General features: G+C 46.0%; 1 protein-coding gene across 3 annotated transcripts in view; it reads right to left on the reverse strand.

Moving 5' to 3' along the window:
• The window catches only part of Upk1b (uroplakin 1B), a 28,151-nt gene extending 21,982 nt beyond the window's left edge, over nt 1-6,169 (reverse strand). For 2 of the 3 annotated variants that reach the window (XM_048422801.3, XM_085685628.2), the window contains exon 1: nt 6,011-6,169. The gene's annotated coding sequence lies outside the window, so the exon portion shown is untranslated. Of the gene's footprint in view, nt 1-5,274; nt 5,342-6,010 lie in introns of all 3 variants that reach the window. The other variant, XM_048422803.3, reaches the window with a different exon arrangement.
• Nucleotides 6,170-7,452: the final 1,283 nt, after the last annotated feature.

Consider the following 7,452-nt stretch of genomic DNA (forward strand, 5'->3'; position numbering starts at 1 on the left):
TGCTGCTTTCTGTTTCCATGGTTGGCTTTAAGAGGTTAAAATCTCCCTGGGAAAAGAGAGAAAGCCTGCTAACTGTGCTGGGGTGTGTCTAGTGTCAGGCACCAAGTTGCACGTCTGTCCGCAGGGAGGGTGTCTGTACATTCCGTCAGCATTCCTACCCGGTTAGCTCTGGCCCTTGTGCCCTGGCCGTTGCTGAGCCCTCTGATTCAGACTGTAGGGATGTAGATATGACCTCTGAGGTTTTCTCTTGCACACGGGATGCTTTCTTTTTCTTTTTGCGCTCTTCTTCTCTGTAAGAACGGCACGTTGGAGTCCAGCTGCTGCACGGCTGGCGTAGCTCACTGAGCTCTATCTATAGATACTGGCAGGAACCCTACAAGGGCACCGTCTGGGAGTCTCTGACAGACAGACTTCTTGGTACCCAGATCTGTCACGTGGGATGCGAATTTACATTAAAGGCAGGTATCGGTGGCTACACATCCTGTTTGCCACCACCATCTCTGTCTCCTTCTAGAGAGCCTGGCTTCAGGCTTCTATGTTGAAAGCCCTCACATCCTTAGATGGGTATAAAAAGAGACCCCACTTCGGCCACGTGGTCCCGGATTCGTGTCTTTAGAGACCCTGTCATGTTGTTTGTCTCTGATCCTGGCCTGAACGTTTCTCGGAGCCCCCACCACGCTGTTGCCTCTGCAGGTCTATCTATGGCATTAGTAACTTTTCCAATAAACCTTTCACCCCCCCCCACCCTCCGCCACACTCTCTCAGTGTCTCTCTTGAACCCCTCTCCCCACCCGGAAACCTTTTACTGTTAGTATCTCCTATGCAGGGTTTCGTATTATAACAAGAGACTCCCAGACGGAACGCATTGGTTTCTGTTGTATTTGTTCCAGCCCCAGAACGGAATAGTGTTCAACACACAGGAGGGAGTCAATTATTTCTCTAAATAAAAGAAAAAGTAAATACATGTTTGTTTGAAGGAATGAGCATGTAACTGAATGTGTGAACGGCTGATTTGCCTAGTGCTTGTTGCAGAATAGGTTAAGGAAGAGGGAGAAGCAGAGAATATGGGCTCTGGATAAATCTTGCTTTGAATCTTGGTTTAATCACATAGTTCTGTTACCCCAGGACTCTGATGGAGCTTTTTCTGTTAATGAGAATTATAAAGCCCAGTATCAAGGGTTCTGTAAAAATTAAGTGAGAATATGCAAAGATCTCATACCATACTGGCTGCCTAGCCAATCTTAATTTTCATGGCTTTTGCCTCAGCTTCTTAAAGCAGACAGACCAGATCTAACAAGCCAGGAAGCATCGAAGGCAACCGAAGGAGTGGCTTCATCAAAAACAAAATAAAACAACACAGCCGTCATTTCAAAGGAAATAGAGATATATGATTCAATATGGACTCTAATATATTAAAACAGGTCAAAATGGCCTTCTTCAGCTGGAAGAGGAGTGGGGAGTCTGTGACCTCAGAGCATCCTGCACCAGCTCTCCATCTTGCTCAAAACCAGGGTTCTAGGTCTAACAGGAAAGATGTAAGCAGATCCCAAAGTTCAGAAGGCAATCACCCAGAGAATTTATGGAGTGTAGTTAGAAAGCCCCGGCCAGCATGCTGTCTCTGCGCAAAGGGGCCCTGATTCAATGCAGGGTGTCTAGAAATTGTTCCTGGAGAATGGGCAGGTGAAGTTGCTTCTGTCATACACAGCCAGAAGGCTCTCTGGGAGAAGATGCACACCTGGTACTGAGAGAAAAGCTGACAGTATTTGTGTGGAGGCTGGGGATTTGCTCAGTGGGCAGACTGCTTGCTTCCACAGTGCCCTGGGTTCCATTCCATGCATGGCATAAATCAAGATGTGACATGTGCTTATTATCTCAGCACTGGGAAGCAGAGGCAGGAGAATCGAAGGCCAAAATCTTCCTCAACTACAGAGTGAGTTCCTAGTCATCCTGGGGATGTGAAACCCTATTTCCAAAATAAACAAATTCTGGAGAAAAGAGCTGACTGGTACATGTTTTGGATTAAAACCAAAAGGTTTGATGAAGTTCTATTTTGAGAGTTATTTTTAGTTTTTTTTAAAACCCTTTTATTCTTATTTTATGTGTGGGGGTGTCTTGTTCTGCATGTCTGTCTGCGTACCATGTTCGTGCCTGGTGTTCACAGGGTCCAGAAGGTTCAGATCCCTTAGGACTGGAGTTACAGACAGACGTAAACTGCTATGTTGTTGTTGGGAAGAGAACTGAGGTCCTCTGGATGTGAAGCCAGTGCTTTTAACCACTGAGCCATCTCTCCAGTCCCCTGGCAGTTATGTTTTAAAAGACACTATGAATTTCTTCCCTTTCCAAGAAGAGAAAGAAGTATGGAAGAACAAATAGACATTTCTCCACACCCAGGAGATGTTCTCTTTGCATGTTTGATAGAGAAATGCAGAATATACTTCTTGTGAGGATTGAATAAACAATTTTTAGGAAGATTTATTTATCTCATGTGGGTGAGTCTTTTGTGTGCAAGTATGTACGCACACCGTATGCATCCCTGGTGCCCTCTGAAGTCAGAAGAGGGTGTCAGATCTCATGACACAGGAGGGGTGGTTGTGGGCCACCATATGGGTGCTGCTAATTCAGCCTAACCCGGGTCCTGTGGAAAAGCATCGAGTGTTCTGAACTGCTGAGCCCTCTCTCCTCTTCCTGTGATACTAATAATATGTGTCAACTTGGGGAGGACCTGGTGCCTTGATTTTGTTTGTTTTGTTTTGTTTTCTTCCCTCAAAATACCAGTCTATGTATTGCTATGAAAACTCGTTTGTTCAGATGTAACATTTAAGCAAGTAGACTATGTTCTTTTAGATGAGCTCTCGCTATGTATCCTGGACTAGCTTTGAATTTGTGATTCTCCCACCTCAGCTTCCCAAGTGCTGGGATTCAATTGTGCACCAGCGCACCTGACACAGCAGAAGAGTTTGAGTAAAGTAACTCAGCCTCTATCTCAGGGAAGGCCTTCCCGGCCATTGCAAGGCTGTAAGTGCGAACGCTGATGTTCTCTGGAGCTCTTTCTAAAACCACAGCCTAGAAACCCAGCCTGAGTTTCAATCTGAGAGTTTTTAGGTTGCCATCTAATCTGCAGACACACTGTTAGCCAAATATCACACAATCTAGCAACCCAGTTCTTTAAGATCAAACTCTTTCTCCCAATACATCAGCGTGCACACACACAGAGTATGTGTGTGTGTGTGTGTGTGTGTGTGTGTGTGTGTGACTATGAGCATGAACATGCTATCACCTGTGTTTGGAGGTCAGAGGACAACTGGTGGCAGTTGGTTCTCTCCTTTTTCCATGGACTCTGAGAATTGAACTTAAGTCACCAGACTTGCTAGGCAAGTGTCTACCTGAGGAGTCATCCCACCGGCCCTAATGTGTCTTCTTTTCAAGATGTTGTTTCCATTCATGTTTAAAATTGAGAGGCTTTTAACTCCCCTGCCATTGACCCGACTTTTTCTCACAGTTAAGGGAATCTTGCACACAAAACCACCAGGAGGGAGTCCTCCACCCTCACCCCATCCCACCCCCTGCTCAGTCTTCTCCTCTCTTCCCTTCAGTTCATGAAATGCCGTAGATACAGAATCACCACTTGGCTCCTGGCTAAAACGCAGAAACATCTAGAAGAAACATGGTGAGTCTCACGAGCCATCAACAGCCATGCCTCATGGTGAGTGGTTTTTACTAGATCTTTCTGCTTACCGATCTTCAAGGGAGAAGAAAGGTACTGCCTGAAGGACACAGACCCCAAGCAAAAGTACAACTTCAAAAGACAAACCTCCCTTGCCAAGCCTGGAATCTCAGGCTGGCAGTGGTGGCTCATATCTATGTCTGAAATTCCATCCCTCTGGGGCCAAGCGAGGAGAGTCTGAGTTTGAAGCCAGTCTGGGCTACATTGTGAGAGACCCCGTTTAAAAACATAAAACAAGGCTGGGGATGTAGCTCAGTGGCAGAGTACCTGCCTAGCAAAACATAAAACAACAATGACAAAAAGAAAAGGTAAAGAGAGAGAGGGAGAGGAGGGAAAAGAGGGTGGCACACACACACAGAGGGAGAGAGAGAGAGAGAGAGAGAGAGAGGAGAGAGAGAGAGAGAGAGAGAGAGAGAGAGAGAGAGCATGGGCACACCTGCGGCTTGGGTCTTTCTCTCTGGATAATTGGCTCCCAGAGATGTGACATGTCCTCTCATTTTGCCTTCTATTGAGCACCCAGCATTAGAGGCTGACTCACAGTCATGACTTTCTGACACTCTTAATATCATTCTCACATACCACTTCCCTCCCCATGTTAAGGTTCTCTACCTGGAAGTACTAGAAAGGGAACAGGCAGGTGGGGCGAGTTACACAAGTGTCCAGCGGCAGAGAAACAGCTGTGCACACCAACAGCGATGGCGCTGTCGGCTGACTGTGCCTCACCTTGCATGTTTCCATGTAAGGGGGGCCCCCGTGAGCCCTACCCTAATGAAGAATGTCCTAGTGACCCGGCATCTCCATGAACTCATTGCTCAACACCCGGGGAGGCCCTTTGCTTTTAGAAGCACTGATTTTTAAGAGGTTGAAAAATGTATTTCTTTCTCTTATTCCCCTTTTCTTGTGCCTTCTTTAAGTTTGTTTTCTTATGAAGTTATTCATACCCAGGGTGTTGATACCTTCAGACACGTTGGATAGGTTTAAAAACAATTGCTCACTGAACAAAACAATGTCCAAAGCAGGAGAGAGGCAAGGCTCACCTATCACCCATGAGATTGTCTTTTCAAGTTCATTACCTCTTTTACTTACTCAAGTTTCTGGCACCAGAGAATACACAAACCACACCTCAAACTCATGCTCAAGAAATTTGGATTAGGAAAATGGGAGGGAGGAAAGAAAAGAGAGGGTGAGAAAGAGAGAGACGAAGCAGGACCCTCCTCATCCGTGTGGTCTCTGTCCCAGTAAGGCAGCCGTGGCTCATCAGGTTTGTGCGCAGCCTGCAGGGCCATCAGGCCCGGATTCCAGAGCAGGGCACAGTGGATTCTGGGCTTGATTGATGCTGTTGCTCGGAATGTAAGCAAGGGTGAAAAAATATTTTGACATTTCACTTACTTTTTGGCTAACTGGTGCCTAACTTCTTTTGCTAAATGTTTATGAGTCTTTCTCGGTAGTTAAAAATATAAGAAATCTGATTTTGGAAGCTTAGGATAGCACAAAGCGAAACAGTGTGCTGTAATCAGAGAAGGGGGGAAAGAAGACACTTTTACACTTACTAGGAAGATGAATCAAAAGGAGAACTACTTCCTCACGGACCAAGGAAAAGCACAGCAACCACATTACCTGTAACAGTGAAACAATGCACAGGCAGGAAGCATATCACCTTCTTGCCTGCTGTGCTTATCAGTTCTCCTCAGCAAGACACAGCCCGCAACCAAGTGCCTTGACTTTTTATAAAGACCGTAAAATCAATCCAAATTCATAAAAGTTCTTAAAAATGCCTAAAGCTATTGATAAATGAAAATTTAGACTTATAAACAGAATCACAGAAGTATAAGCAACCAATAATACTAGTGTTACTTGAAACAACTTGTTTGTGTAAAAAATATTAAAATAGAAATATGTGTATCTAAAACCTGCCAGTCTTGGTGGATCAACTCATTGGCAAACAGTAAAAATCGGTCTGGTAAAAATAGCCTTGATTAGATAAAACTAATTTGATGACTTATTCCAGACCACACACCGATCAAAGCAGAACTGTTTAGAGGGAAGACCCACAAAGAAACTGCCCACCAATCCTTTCAAGGCTTGTCAAATGATTCATCACAAGAATAGGAAACACTTTGTTAAGTAAGGGGACAGGTAATTATCAAAAGAGAATTTCCCAGAAGAATTACAAGATCTCAAACTACAAATGGGACCGACTCTGTTAGGGTGTATAGCCCCCTTTCATCAAACCCAGGAGAGCCCAGAGTGTCCAGTGGGTTTCCCCTGAGACATTCCAGTACTTACACAGTGGCTGCTGGGTGGTCTCTGCTTCTCTTGCCTGCTGGCTGTGGGCTGCACCAACTCACTCTGCAGTGCACACCAGCCCAAGGTGCTTTTCTACCCCACTGCCTTCTCTGGAACTGCAGTGCCAGGGAAGGGTGGTCTGTGATTGGGAGGAGACATCTCACATGGGCTGAGCCTGCTGCTGCCTGAACCTGCCCGGCTGAGCAGGAAGCATTGTGGGCAGATTTCTGCTGCTTTGGAATGTAAGTCTCTGATGGAGAGGTCAGCTTTTCTCCTTGAATACAAACTCGGGATTTTTGTGTTTAGTTGATTTTTTTTTTTTGCTTGATTGGATCATTAACTTCTCAGCATTTGCATAATGAAGAAGGCTGATCATTCTCCCTTCTCTGTTTGCTTGCACAGTGTCAGGGCCAGGTTCAATGTCTGTAGCCACAGGTTATATTTTCAGGGATAGTAAAGGCTTAAGTAATGTTCATATGACGAGAGGTACAGCAACTCATAGAGGAGCAGAAAGTTAGGAACAGATGGAGAAACGCAGAGAGAAAGACAGGATCAAGTAATTATTTGATGTCTAACTAGGTCCTTCCTCTTCTTCTCTTCTCTTCTCTTCTCTTCTCTTCTCTTCTCTTCTCTTCTCTTCTCTTCTCTTCTCTTCTCTTCTCTTCTCTTCTCTTCTCTTCTCTTCCCCTCCCCTCCCCTCCCCTCCCCTCCCCTCCCCTCCCCTCCCCTCCCCTCCCCTCCCCTCCCCTCCCCTCCCCTCCCCTCCCCTCCTCCTCTCCTCTCCTCTCCTCTCCTCTCCTCTCCTCTCCTCTTCCTCTCCTCTCCTCTCCTCTCCTCTCCTCTCCTCTCCTCCCCTCCCCTCCCCTCCTCTCCCTCTCCTCCTCCCCTCCCCTTCTCTCCCCTCCCCTCCTCTCCTCTCCTTCTCTTCTCTTTGTCCTTTTTTAAGGACCACTATGAGTCATATATACACAGCATGAATAATATTGCTTCTAAGGGTAAACAGCAGCACATGGGTAATAGCCTAGCTAGCACTGAGGGGTAAGTAAAGGCAGTAATAGTAGAAAGGACTGAACACTTGGGAATTTCTCACAGGTTAGCACTGTCTTATCACAGATAATGCTCTTCTTCTTACTCAAGGAACAGAGTTAGAACATAGTTTGCTCATCAGGGTGTGCCCTGAGATCCAGGCCCATAGAGACTCAAGCACATTATAGGCGGGACAGCCTCAGACCATGCCCTGGCAGCTTTGAGGGTGAAGGCCCATCTGAGCTCTGCTCGGGGTGCCTCCATGATCTACGTCTTTAGGCGAGGGCCAACCAAGGAAACAGATTTTCATAGCGGAGGCCTATTCCTGAGCAAGGCTGAGGAACCCTTCTCACTTGCTCTTACATCCCTAAAAGTGTCGAACATTTCCAGTGCTTACAACTAATGCTGCTTTCTTT

Source organism: Myodes glareolus, chromosome 2 (assembly GCF_982192425.1).
Source record: "Myodes glareolus chromosome 2, mMyoGla1.1, whole genome shotgun sequence".
NCBI classification, from domain to species: domain Eukaryota; kingdom Metazoa; phylum Chordata; class Mammalia; order Rodentia; family Cricetidae; genus Myodes; species Myodes glareolus.